This window comes from Pimephales promelas, chromosome 11 (genome assembly GCF_988280905.1).
Source record: "Pimephales promelas chromosome 11, fPimPro1.hap1.1, whole genome shotgun sequence".
In the NCBI taxonomy this organism is placed as follows: domain Eukaryota; kingdom Metazoa; phylum Chordata; class Actinopteri; order Cypriniformes; family Leuciscidae; genus Pimephales; species Pimephales promelas.
Window position 1 is genome coordinate 7,728,415 of NC_142779.1, and position 15,287 is coordinate 7,743,701.

A 15,287-nucleotide genomic window follows, 5' to 3' on the forward strand; every position below is an offset into this window, starting at 1 on the left:
TTTTTATTTATTTTCGAAATGTCCGATCATTTTGCTAGATAAGACTCTTATTCATCGTCTGGTGTCGTTTAAAGCCCTTTGAAGCTGCACTGAAACTCTCATTTGGACCTTGAACCGTTTGGTTCCGAGTGTTTTCATCAAAAACCTTAATTTCTTTTTCGACTAAAGAAAGAAAGAAAGACGTGGACATCTTGGAACTCCTTTAAGGCTAGAATATTCATACTAAAAAACAAAAAAACTGAATTTTTTATTTCATGGGGTCTTTAATGACAATATTAGGCTGGAGAGGTTTAAATAAAGACTTTGTAACAGATTTGGATCATACACTTATCATCATCACTGTCTTCTGACTGCAGTGACTCGAGAAAATATGAAAGAAATAGATGAGTACTGTTTTAGGCAAAACTCATCATCACATGATTCACTGTGAACATTGCACGTGGCCTAAGTGTCTATGTGTGTGCATATTTGTGTGTGAGAGAATGAATGGCACTCTACATATGCTAAGTCTCCATGTTACTGCATGTCCTACCCTTATTGGTGTGTTTGACAAGTCCCACAGACAATTCAGTAGTTTGCCTGTTTGGATGCATGTCTTGTGCATTTTTGATTTAGGCAATGATAATTGTTTTCACTGTGTCATTGTGCTGATTAAGACTGAATTCCTGTCTTTTTTGAGTCTAGCTGTTCATTTAGTTATGCTGGCTTGACAAAGCCAATAAGAAACATTCTGGTAACATGCTAATTCATGCCAGCATGTGTTAAAACTTGTTTGCAATTTGCTAAAACATGTTAGCAATATACTAATTCATGCTAGCAACACATGTTAATGCATAACAACAGTGCTGCTCACATCCTGAAAAGTGAAGCCAAAGCATTTTGATCGCCCCCATGTGGCTGGATGCAGTATAGGTCATAAAACCCACCCTCTCCATGTAAACAAATGAGATGTGAGCCAAACTAAACAATCAAATTACACTTCCAATGTTTTTTTTAGGCAGTTTTTATCGCTCTGGTGTAAGTTCAAGTGTTCACTTTTTAAATAAGTTTGGTTTTAGTTGGTTCTTTGATGCTTTAAAATGGGTGTGACATCAAGATTGACATCTGTGATTGACAGCTTCTCCGAGTAAAGTAGATTTAGACGTGTGCTTGTGATTGATTCTGCAGGAGTACGGGCACGCTCACTACTACAGACTCGGGCTCCGAACAATATAAATAGTGCAAGATGTTAGTTAAATCTTGGGGCATTGGCGGCATCACTTCTTTTTTATAGTCTTTGGCTAAAACATAAAGGTTTTCCCAATTAAATTAACTTTCTAGTGGCTATTGAATTGGTTTGCTGTGTATCATTTAGCGCTAATTATCGAACTTTATAAAGACCCTTGGTCAAATTTGCCAATAAGGACCTGTAAAAATATATAACTTCCCAAGTTTTTGTAATTTTTGTCAGCGTTTCCTGCAAGTTAGAGCATGGAGCTAACAACGCTAAATTCATGGGTTCGGTTCCCAGGGATCGGTTGCAGTATAAGTCAATTTTGATAACAGTGTCTGCCAAATGCGAAATGATGTGTAACTAATCACAACATTTTAGCATTCGTGTGCATATAGTTGCTAGTTTTGTTCCATCTGAAATGTTTGAACTTGTTAATAAGTCACACAATTGTTTTCACTTAATCGTTGCTGTCAGTTGTGAGTGTTTGGGTCTGTTCTCTAATGTCTGTCTGTTAGTAGTCGTCTGTCAGGGACAGGAATGATGACGGATTACACCAGATTGAGGTCTGTAAACATATCAGTCATTTCCCTAAAATTTAGGCCAGCGTTCAGCCAGGGTCACATCTGCCATAGTTATGTAGTCAGACTTTTAGTTAGCTTGTCATTAGTGTCTGAATGCAAGCGGGTGGTTTGTGGACTGAGTATCTATTTCGCGTGGGATTGTGGGTCTTTATCTTTAAATGGTTGATGGGAAAGGCCATCTGTAATTATGTAATTAACTACATAAGCAGTTGTTGTTTGTGTATCCATCTGTCCCATGGGTGTCGCATGATAGGTAAAGTGATAATAAGTGCAAGAGGAAATGTTGAAGCTTATGAAATACCGGTATTCACTTCAGTGATATAATTCACCCTCTTTTTGATGTAAGATAAACAATGAGTTTTCTAGTTACATATACATTACCAATCATAAGTAGTGGGGTCAGTGAATTTTTTTGTTGTTAATACATTTTTCTGAATAATACTTTAATCAGCAAGGATGCATTAAATTGATCAAAAGTGACTGTAAAGGCATTTATAATGAAACAAATAAGAAGTTCTTTAGAACTTTGTTGAGCACCATATTTGAATGATTTCTGAAGGATCATGTGACTGAAGACTGGAGTAATGATGCTGAAAATTCAGCTTTGCCATCACAGGAATAAATTACATTAAGAGGAAAACAGATATTTGAACAATATTTCACAATATTACAGTTTTACTATATTTTTTATTAAATAATGTATCCTCGGTGAGCAAAACCAAGAGACTTTTTTTCAAAAAAAAAAATTAAAATATCTTCCCCATTCCGATCCCAAGCTTGTAGCATATACCATAAGGATTCAGCTGAAATGCTTATTTAATTAAATTGAACTAGAATTATCGCCAATAAAGTATAATGTTTCATCATTTTTTTTTTTATATCGGTCTTCTTTTTGGACTCCAAAAATATTTCAAAACAGTTCATTTTAATGTTCGTTCTGTATTGTATTACCTTACCTCTTGGACAGTTTAAATCCGGTCTGTTTGGGTGTAAAAGAGGCTTTCCAGACAAGAAGATCAGGATCAGCCTGTGTTCACACCTACTGTCAAGTCAAAAGTTAACAAAACACTGTTGCTGCCAAACTGGATGAGATAATCCTGATAGTGGGTAGGGGTAAGACTTACATGTGCTCTGACTTCTAAACAAGAAGTTTATAATATTTACTTGAATAAATCAACATGCTGGGTGATATGCAATCCATCAGGAGTCACTTTTATGTAATCGTCTGTGTTTTTGCTGTGTCTTTCTTAAATTAGTGCCATTGAACAAAATGACCTCTGGGCTAGAAGCGATCACATACCACGTCTCACAGCCTGTGCCGCAACATGTCTCCTTCATCACTGTAGAATAGTCATAACAATTATAAGTGATGTGTGTTTTGTTTACTTTTCATACGTAGTTCATACTGTAGCTTTTGCTGAGGGTTGAACTATGCAGGGTTTGTGATTTAAATTAAATCTCAGTAACTTCATGTCTGTTCTTTTTAACATCAGCAGGCCTTTGTGATCATGTTTGTTCCATTCCTAATTATAAGACATGTTCATACTAAAACTAATTCTGCTGGGTGTGCACATCTGCCAGCCAGCTGTGACACTTCCAACTACAACGACACCCCATGAGTTATCAGTTGAAAATGTTTCATGATTTTTTGGCACGCCTTAGAGATGGAGCTACTGCCGTACGTCCTTGTGAATGGCAAAGGGGGCTGCTCGGCTTGGCACAGACGAGGAAGAAGGAAAACGAAGGGTAAGAGGGCTGTTGGTTCAGTTAGGTCTGCTTTTAATCAGTTCTGACAGCCCCCTGAAGCCAGGCAGGATGCTGAGGTAACGCTTACAGTGGCTTCAGGAGTTCAGGTATTACTAAACGCTGACCCGTGTCCACACTAATGCGTTTTTCTCTGTTTTGAAACTGAGACAATGACAATGAATTTTCTTTTTTTTTTAAAAGAAATCTTTTTTTAAATGCTGTCCAAAGTGGATACATTTATTCATGCGGATACATTATTCACTTACACACAGTTGGCAATATATGTTACTTTGCACACTAAAAACATGAGAGCAGTGATGGGTAAGTTACTGTAAAAAAGTACTTAATTACTAGTTACTAATAACCTCTTCAATAGTTACTGTAATAATTACTCTCTTTAAAAGGTATTTAATTACTTTTAATTACTAATTACTTTCAAAATCCCATATCAATCTCAACCAGCTGAATAATACAAGGATAGACATGAATCTGTTTTAATTCTTTCAAATAAATCCTATAAAATTGCATGAATTATCCTTAAACTGAAAAGGTGGAGAAGGTTACATTATAAAAACAGACTTTTTAACATCAGACAATACATTTTGATGTTAAACCTGATATCATGACATTTCACACTTTTTTCATACAGATTTTACAATAATTTGTACGAGTGCGGTCGTACAATTTAGACACCTCATAAAATGCATATGAATCACTGTGAGATCGGATTGATCTATACACAGTATTTACCTCAATTACATCAGAAGTAACTAATTACATTACAGATAAATGAAGAGTAATCCCTTACTTTACATTTTCAAGAGAAAAATGATTAAATTACAGTAACTAATTACTTAGTAATTAGTTACAGCCAACACTGAGAGCAGTTGCATTTTAGACCAAACATATAATGGATTTGTGAGTGCAACCTGGACGCATCAGTGGGATATTTTGCTCAATAAAATAATCCTGCCAGAAGAATTGCATGATAAATTTTATCATGTCTTGTTTTGTCTGTATCATCTCAGTGAGCATGCGCAAAAACGTTTCAGTTTGGATGAGAAACTTTTGATAGAAAGCGCTTTGAAACGAAAAAGCTGTTTTCAAATGGTATCTGGATTATTAATGTAGGCGTAGCCTTAAATCACAGTGTTTTCTGTAGCTGGAGGATTTGTCTCCAGTCTCAAAGGTAGATACAGCAGCCCATCCTCCCCTGGGTTCTGCTTTGTGTTACCGGTAAACAATATATATATATTACCACCCTGAATGGGAAAACTCTACCTAGTTTCTCAGAAAACCATGGTGACTTTCTCTTCTCCAGGAAGTGTTTATTTGGATTGAGCATGCTTACCGTGATGGTAACCTCAGGTTCTCCATTTGTTTTAAAGCTGTGGCTTACAACAAATGTTTTATATTGCAAGTTTCACAGTTCACAGATGATTTGCATTGAACACCGGATGTTTTTAACTAATTCCGTGTGCTATAATGTCCAGATTCAATTGGCTATGTGGAGAATAAATTACTTTGACATCCATGCAACTATAAATTCTCCCTGTATTTTTGTTGGCTTGTTAAATCCTCCAGACATTGGGAAGGATAACAATTATTATAACTGACCCCCGACCCACATCATAACATGACATGTCACTTTTAGAATTGACCAAATTTGTCTTCCTCCTTTTTTGAGACCTAATCGTTCTATTTTAAGAGGTTTCTTTTTCTTGGCTGTATTGTGAAGGAAAAATAATTATGACTTTTAAAACTATCAGTAGATTCTGCCAACTGGTTGCTTTGGCTGTGTGCTACAAGCGATAAATGATAGCACTCATCCACCTTATAGCAAATCCATTAGGGTGAACGGCACATAGGGTAATCAATATCCATGATCCCAGCTGTCTGTGGCAGTTATGTGCACAGAAATGTTGACCAGGAAACAAACTTCAAACTTGGACATTTTGTAGAAGCATTACCTGTGAGTATCCATCTCATGTTAAGCATGCAATGCATGTATCACTTCAATCTCCGAATATCATACATTTTCGCTCTCTGATTAGAACTTGGAGTCAATGACTTCATTTAATGACATTGTTTTAGGTTTGTGAAGTGACAGAATCTAAAATATAGAATATATTGGCCATAATGTGGACAAAAGTTGTCCGATGTGGGTTTTTTGATGGTCATTGCCCAGTGAAAATTGGGCAAGTAAAATTTTTAATCCCAAATGACCATTTACAGTTGACCTTGACCTTGAGTTGGCCAGATCTCACAAAGGAAAATGACTGGACCGTTCTCAGTGGGCTGAATCGATCCAGGCTATCCATGTGAGTCAAGTTAACAAAATGTATAAACCAGATTTTTGCTCTGAGTCTAGTACACTGCTCAAGAAACATCACTAAAGACCAATGCTAGTAAATATTGTGGGTTAAACTTTATAGACCACGTCTGTTTACATTTTTAAGCTAGTTTTTAAAGAAAAAATGGGATTTTATGTGAGGAGGATGTTATTGTGTAGGCTAAGAACTTGGGTAGCATATGTGATTAGCATAGGCTAATCAGTTATCTTTCTAGCAGTAAGTTTGTAAATGGGAAATGACATTAATTTTTTTTATGATATTAAAGATCATGGTTTCTTATTAATGACCAAGTTGTGCCTTAATCAATGGTTCTCTTGTTGGTGTATTGGGTGCAAGAATGAGAGTTGATAGCCTGTATATAATGTTTGCTAATTAGCCCTGTTATTATTCACACACATTAGTGTGTCTTGTTTTGTTTTTCCATGGTGATCAAGTCTTTCATTGCTTTTTTAGAGCTCTTGCCAGGTACTACTTGATTAGCCAAAGAACTGAGCTGATATGGTTGCCGTGATATCAGCTTATCACCTTGACATCTAATGCCAAGTTTAAGAGCATCTGCCCATTTGGCCTCTGATGTTTTCACTGAGCATCTGGTTCATGTTGTATCTGGAAAGATTACTCTGGAAATTTGGAGGATTTAGGATCAATTGTTGACAATCACAGTAATATCCCAGACATGCACGGACAAGTAAAACACTATCAGAGGTCCACTCATAGTTTAAAATATGATAATTCATAATATATAAAGCCATGTTGTGAGATATAGACTGTAAAAAAATATTGTAATTTTAATGTTAAAAGTCTGTAAAAATAATGCTGTAAAAAAAACTGTTAATTGGTTAACCTTTCCTTTTTATCATTGTAATAACTATGTTCTTAGTTTTTCTTATCAGTTATGTAGGCTACATTAGGGTTTTATGTTTCATCTTATGTTGTTTGAGGAGAACTCCGACACAAAATGAACCTTAGGTCTAAAAAAAACATTGGTACCTAGTCAACCGTTCTCTGAGATGTTTTTTTTTTTATAATAAATGAATATAAAGAGTTGTATCTCTAGAAACTTTTTGGCTTAGAATAGAGTGGGAATAGAGTAATGAAAAATAAAAATTGCTATTTTACATGCAAACCGAAGCATTGTGAACTTTGTAAGTGTACAAACCGTTAAATAAGAAGATACTTTTTTTCAAAAATGCTTTTTTATTGATTTTCAAGTAGAACAAACAATAAAAAAATAACAAAACAAAAAAATAATAAGTTACAGAAACATTCCAAATATATTAATCGGAGCAGCAGCGATTAAAAAATAAGAAGATACTTTATAAAGAAAGTCCACTTCGTGTATACAGGCAGGAGCCATCTTTGGTATCGTTAAGTATATATATAACGAACGCTATATATAAACAGATTTTAGTAAACTTGTTCAAGTCCAAACGATAAAGCAATCAGCATGTCTCATCTCAATATATCTTATCACATCCAAGCAAACCTAAGATGTCTGTCAATACTGAAAATGGGAAGTCTTACTGTTTTACACTACCATATTAGTTGCCATGGAGGAGTGTTGTAGTACTGGAAAATGTCTCCACAGTCCTCACAACTTTACAGTTGAATAGTGATTTAAATTTCAATGTCAGCCCTCTGAGCGAGCAAATGGATTGAATCATGCAGTTTCTTTTGAGAAGTCCCAGGTGTTCTTAGACTATTCACTCAGGCTAATCCTTCCCTAAGAGCTGGACAGGTTTTAGTTAGTGATATGAATCATCATAGCTTAAAATAAAGTCATGACACAAGCACAATGATGGTGATCAGGTAACTATCCTTGTGTTATATTTGTATTTCCATCTGTTAAATTGTCCTTGCTGGACTTTGTCGGCTCTCCCTCTGTTTTTTCCCTTGTTATCTGAGCGCGGAGCGTACCACCAGTTACTCTTCCTCTGTTCAGACACACTTCCCTCCTGACTGAGGAAATCTTGGGGAACAAAACTATCCGCTCTGAATGAGATGTGATGAGATGTGTTACGTCTCTTGTGCATTACACTTTGCATTACATTTATAAAACTGATTGCATAGGACGTATGCGGGCAGCATTAGCAGCAAGTTTACTTTGATGGCTAGAAATGAGCTTTTATTTTTACCATTGTGTGAATTTATTAAGAGAACACACTTTCCAAGGCTTTCTCTCACTGCATAATAAACAGTGCATATTAGCCTGCTCCAGTGATCATTGAATGAAGGATTGTATTCGCTCAATAAATACATTGTTTTATTGCTTCTTGGTGCCTTTTAGAGGGGATTAGGATTCTCGCCTCGTGCACAGCCTGGCTTTCCCGTAGTCTAGGGTTAATTTAATGTGTATGACTTTAGGGATATATCCAAGCATGGAGTCATGCTTTCCTGAAAGAGAGAATATTTCCACCATTATAATCACCATATATTGGTGATTCTTTGATTCGGGGAAACTTTCTGCTCCCTATATTAAGAGCTTGAATTAAAAAAATGCTTTTAAATAAAAAATACTAGTATTTTTTAAGAGGAAAGTTAATTTTATATTTTAAGTTAATTTTATCTACTATTACATTTTATTTAAAAATTTAAATTGTATGTGTGTAGATAGATAGACAGACAGACAGACGATAGATAGATAGACACACTCTTAGAAGAAAAGTTCTATATAGAACCTTAAAAAGGTTCTATGAGCGCTTTGGAACCCCTAAAAGGTTCTATACAGAACCCTTTTTAAGGTTCAATAATAAGATTAAGAACCCTCTTTGTAACCAGGAAAAAGGTTCTATATGGAACCTTTTGGGTTCATTCATTATCATTTGGTTTGTCCTTTTCGGTTTAAATATTTCATATTGACAAACATCAAGAACTTAAAATGTATTTATGAATGCATGTGAATGATCACAAAATTCCAGATTTTGGGGTTAGAAAATGTATATTTATATCATGTTATCTCAAAGAATGCCATTTCAGTTTTTCTCCTCCAAAAATCAGCATGACTAAAATGTGATTTTAAGTTACTACAACAGTTTAATAAACAATAATTTAATTACAACTACAAAATATTGCAGAATAATGTAATATATGAATGAATAATAGCCTATAAAGAACCTTTGTGCCAAAAGGGTTCATTCTTGTCATTATAGAACCTTTTTTAGCATAAAAGGTTCTCGGGAGTTGAGTAAAGAACCCTATGCTTCATATATAGAACCCTTTTTTCTAAAAGTGTACAGTATGTGTGTGTTGCTGTTGTTGTTTTTTATGTTCTCAGTGCTGCTGTCATTACCATCATGCCATCATTTTAGAAAACAAATAGAGAAGTTTTATTTGATTTTGATTTCAGGATTTTACATGACCTTAAAACAAGTGTCATTAGTGATTTTAATCATTACCAGTCAGTATTTGAAAAATGTTTTAAATCAGAAACAAATCATTTTATTTCAGAACTATTATTATTTTCTTCTTATTTTAAATTTTTTAAAGGTTCGAGGCTTATCCAGCTTTTTCTCCAAAAGATGAAAAACATTGCAGTGGCGTAGGGGTTGTTTGCCAGCACTTTATAGATGGGCTGTTTGTGACTAATGAGGGCAGGGCAGCTTTTAAAAGCTCACCATATGGACAAGTTTCTGCAATTGGCAATCATGTACACGTTAGGGAAGACCAAGAAGGAGGGACTTCCGGGACGTGTTGTTAAGCCAAAAAAGCAAGTTCTGTCATAATTTACTTACGCTCATGTTGTTCTAAACATGAGTTTCTTTCATATAACACAAAAGGAGAAATTTAACAGAATGTCCAAGTTGCTCTTTTCCATCCAATGAAAGTGGATAGAGACAGCTGTGATTGCTGTACAGGTTTGGAATGACAAGAAAGTAAAAATGAAATTTAAATTTTTTGGGTGGACTATCCCTTTAAGAAAATATAACAAACTCAGATTTTTTTGTAAGGCAAATGATTTGTCAACGGGTAGGGCATGATGAAACATGCTAGGATTAATATTTGTATTTAGTCACAAGAAGACTACCGATTTTACATGTAAAATGCACTGTCACTTGTACTATTATCTAGCTTTCAGCAGTCATCAGAATATTAACCAGATTCAGCCTTTTTGTCCATTGTCAATGAGAGTACCACAACTCCATTGTCCGTTGATGCGAGCGTGAAGAAAACTGTCTCAAGGCAGCTGACTCACTGCACGATTTCCATCAGCCACCTCACTTGTTATTTGACAAAGCACTGCAACAATACTCAGCCATCACAGGGCACAGCGGGCAGACTTATTATGGATGGCTGCTTTAGACACATGCTCACAGAGACGGTCAGTCTATTATCCAGGTTACGCTTTGGAGTAAAGTTTCATCTAGAGCGAGGATTAGTTGAAATGTCTTAGTTTAGACACACATGGGCTAGATTCACTCTCAAAAATGAGGAAATATACTGATTAATAACAAATGAAATAAAATAAACAGTATACTCATGTAGAAAAGTGTATTTATCAATGTAGATTTGTTGCTATTAATTGTAAAAAAAAAAAATTCATTCATAGAAACTAAGTAATCCAAACAAACCAGTTTAACATTCAACTGCCATTAATTCAAAATATAACCTGTCTTTCCACCTTCAGTTGCTACAAACAGTCATTTATATTGACTCAACAAGACAGACACCTGATAGCCTACTGTCTTTTTCAGTAAAACAATGCACTGTTTACAATGATTAATTTAGCGCACACACACATATGTAGAAGTAATTATAAAACCTAATGTATGTACACACATGCATAAATAGTTACATGTCTAAGATGTATAATAACACAGTTGCATTTGTATTAGCCAGCTCCCTGGTGCTTGTTTTCAATTGCTAAAAGCTAACAACATGCTAAAAGTAGCTCTTTCGTTGGCTTGTCCTGATCTGACCTCGTCAGCCTGCAGACTGGGCTGAACAGTACATGGTGTGACAGCTGCAGTGCAGCGGTGGAGGGTCTGCGGCTGCGCTGTCACATCCACTCTGGAGAGAGAGAGAGCGCCACTGCTTGCCCTAAAGCGTCTGACATCCTCCTCACAGAAGCAGGAGCGCGTGACGAGCGTAGCCGTGACGTCATCTACAAAAACAGCTGTTTGGCACCACGCTTAGTCATACGTACTTTAGCTTTGTTCCTCGAGTTATTTTTAACATGTTATCCATGTTGGGCTAAGCTATTTTATGCATCTTTTTTTAGAATATATATTTTTTTTATTTTAGATTTATTTTAATTGCTAGAATAGAGTTAAATGCCTCATAAATGTAACAGGTTATGTCAGATTTTTTACATTTTATTTAAGGCATAAATGTGATGTGTAAAGCACTGATTGTCAATGGAATAACTTTAGACTAATTATAAATAAATTAATATAAAAATATACAGAATATACAGAACTATTTTTAGATTATTTATCATATTTACCATTATTTAAATTATTTTATATGCATTATAAATATATATATATATATATGCATATATATATATATATATATATATATATATATATATATGCATATAACGAGCTGTTAAACGATTAATCGCGATTAATTGCATCCAAAATAAATGTGTTTACATAATATATGTGGGTGCACTGTGTATAATTATTTTGCATATATTTATAAATACACACACATCCATGTATATTTAAGAAAAAAATTTATTTATATATAAAATATTTATAATATAAATTATATATAAATCTATATACAGTATGTACATGAAAATATTTCTTAAATATATACAAGCATGTGTGTGTACTTATAAATATATATAAAATAATTATACACAGTGCACCCACATACTGTATATTATATAAACAAAACTTTTATTTTGGATGCGATTAATCGCGATTAATCGTTTGACAGCCCTAATATATGTATAAATATATATAGAGAGAGAGAGATAAAGAGAGAAATCAAAATGCCTTCTATAAATAGTGAGTAATAAGATTGTTAGAAAGAAAACCTACAATTAAAATAAATATAAAAATGTGTTTTTATAACCGTTTTAATTAGATATTGTATTATTTATATTCAATATTTTTTTTAATGATTATTAATCCATTTCAAAATTATATAATATTTCGAAATAAATCATATTTAGTTAATTCACATAATGCCCCAGTAATATAAGAAGATCAAAATGCCTCCTGTCATGTTCTTTGGGAAGTTTTATGTGCTTCTAAAAATAGTCTGTTTACTTGCAAAGACCCCTTTTCCTCCCTCCTCCACTGGCTTTGAACTCCAGTCCGGTGTCGTGAGTGACCGAACCACAGCTTAACGCTCTCCCTCGTGCTTACTTGTAGAGTAAGAAACCACATAGGGGATCCTTTGTTTAGGAGGGTCTAGGCAAGGCTGATACATTTACAAGCCGCTAGAGTCCCTACGCGATTGGCTGACGGGCTGACGGGCTGCTGTCTGCGTCTGCGAGAGGCATGCGTCGGGTTTCTGTCCCCGGCACTGATCATGCAAACCTGTGCTGCTCACGCTGCATCTGCCACTACGGCCACTCATTCTTCTGAAGCTGAGGGAGGCAAGATGGCTACCTTTTAGGATTATGCTGCCCAAAATTGAGGGTCTGCCTCTGAGGAATGAGAAGGTACAACCCCAGACTGGCTTTTAATGGCTATTGTCTCAAACAGATGCTCCGAGGAGAGGAGAGTGTGTGCGCTGGGCGCTTTGTGCTCTCGTATATGTGTGTGTTTATGCTCTTGTTGTTATTGCTGCATCAGTAATGTGGCTCAGCTCATGCTTTGGTTCTTATTTCAGCTAGGGTGCAAGGACATTTCCAAACATGGGGTAAAAAAACGAGGTTTCTTAGCTAATAGACCTCTATGTTTTGCTTTCCTTTCCTTAAGTTTTTAGGCACAGGGCATTTTATGCCCTCCAGTTCTTTTGATGCAGCATCTGAAATCAGTGTCTTAAGAGTTTATCTTGGCTTAAGGCGCAGCCACGAGTGTGCGTTCACCTGCGCCGTGAGTTTTTTTTTTCTTTTTTCTCCGAAGTTCTGAAACAGGAAAGCAGCAGCGTATGAATGAAGAAACCTCATAACTTCAGAGAAACTACACACGCGCTTCAGGAAGGAAGCATACGTTTTTAGAAATCGCGAAACAGCGAGAGCTCGGCGCTGTGAAAGATTGCACTCAAAGCGGTTTGAGCAAAACTACTGGCCTTTGATGTGTTCAGAGGGGGTTCGCAACTGAGCAACTTGGCGTAAAGATGCACGTTCGGGCTTTCGGGATGATGGTTACCTTTTCTGGGTACCTGCTTAATGATAAAGACGTGATAAACGATGTTATTTTGCGGTGTGTGATGTTTCTACCCTCCGTGCTATTCTCTCGTTTTGTGTCTTTGAATGAGCTTGTGGTGTGGATGCTCTTGGGTGAGATGCGGGATGTCAGGTTACGCTCTGTTTGGGTTATTGGAAACTCCCCTTCTGCGCTAACTTTCCCTGGTAACGCTTCCTAAGGGAGGCTTCTTGGGATTTTGGCAGTACGTGTGCTGTTGCTAGGGGTGTGTGTGTGTGTCTGGGGGAGCTGTTACTATAATGAAAAGGGGACAAAGTCAAGTGTGACTTTTTTGAGTTTTCAAGGCTTCAGACACAACAAATCAAGAACAAAGCCGCAGAGGCTCTGCTGTGGGAGACTAACGTTTGACGTGCTGAGAATGAGCAAACCCTCCAAATGACTAATGATGTTTTAAATAAAAAGCACATTTTGCACTGTTTCAGGATGTTGTAATGTACAGTTGTTTTAGAGATTGGTTTGCTTTTTTTATATACAAGTTTTGTTCGCTGTTACCGTGATACTGTAATTTGAGCAGTTGCTTGTTGTAGGTCTGCTTATAATCAAGCCTTTTTTTCTTCACATTTTCTGCTGAATATTCTGTGGATTTTAAATGGATTTAACCAACATTACTTTGACTTAAATTGCTACATTTATTAATAAAACTTAATTTAATAAACGATTGAATACACTTACTGTGCACTGTAAAAAAAAGTTTTGTCAGGTAACCTTAAAAATGTACTTTATTTATTATAATCATTATTAAACAAATAGTTCCATTTTAAATTCTGATTGGATGGATGAGCCGTGTCTTAAAGTGCTTTTCATTGTAAATTGCTGATAAATTTACTCGGACTGCATGTTTTTGTCTTTATTGACACTTGACACTTTATTTTGATCTTAACAAGATCGATATAACATGCATTTATGAAACAGATTTCACTGCATGTTGTCTTTTTGAATAAGAGTATATTTTAAATATAATTTTAACTGTTCATTGAACATTGCTGTCTTTTATTTTATTGCTATTGCAATAAGCCACCTAAAGCAGTGTTACAGTGATTTTACCATGTTTAACCTCTTTACACATCACTGTGACGCACAGCCTCAAGTGGCTTACTGCTTTAATCAAGCAATATTACATTTCGCCAAGGTTATTACAGATACAGATAGCTCCCTATGGCCCATTTTCACTTTTATTACATTGTCCACTCGTATTGCATTGTCCAGTCACCATGGAAAAAAAAGATCACAGTATTTAATTTGACCTGTAATTAACTGGCCTACTGATTTTAATGTTAAATAAGATGGAATAATGGGCTAAACTCTTTTGTTGCTGTTACAGTCTCTATCTATTATCTGTCTTTATTATCTATCTACAAAAGTCTGGTTTTAACTGCAAGCTAAAGAGCTCAGGTCTATCAGTGCTGTCTTTCCTGTCGTTTAACTTTGCAAGTTTACCCAGAATTTGCACAAACAAACGACTTCTAATTTGCAGCCTTTATGTCTGTACTCTGTACAGTTTCATTTTCTTTGTGCTTTTAAAGTGTTGCTTATTGTCTACTGAATTAAACCTCAGATGATCAGCAGGCATGAGCAGGTTGCTGATAAAAACACAAATGTGGGCTTGTGCATTCCAGGAAGCAAAAGATCTAAACATTCAGATAGGCCTCCTGTTAAGTCCCCATCCAAACTACTTTGTTATTGAAAGTAGTTTACTCAGCGTTTGATGCCGATCGCTTTTGTTTCAGTACTAGGTGGGAACATCAGAGGAGCCGATTACCATTCTCTTCCTATTCCCCCTAGTAATAACAGTTGCAGCGGCTGCCAAGTTATTGCCTCACTGTTGTTTCGACCCCTCTATTGCATCAGCCCTCTCCTGGCATAAGTGTTAATGATATGTGAAGGAGTTTTCCTGAATACTACATTGTTGTTGCTGCTGAAATTATTTACACACTGCACTGAGAGACAAATTTATCTTGCCTAAATACAAAAAGATGAAAACCACAGTGCCACACAAAGTGACTGACTGACTCCTGCGAGTATTTAATCATCTTATGCACACTGCTTTATGCGGGTAGTAAAATTT

At 35.7% G+C, this 15,287-nt stretch overlaps 1 protein-coding gene across 2 annotated transcripts in view; it reads left to right on the forward strand.

Annotated features, from left to right (window-relative positions):
• The window catches only part of tet1 (tet methylcytosine dioxygenase 1), a 36,564-nt gene that overhangs the window by 4,286 nt on the left and 16,991 nt on the right, over positions 1-15,287 (forward strand). The gene's annotated exons all lie outside the window — the stretch shown is intronic.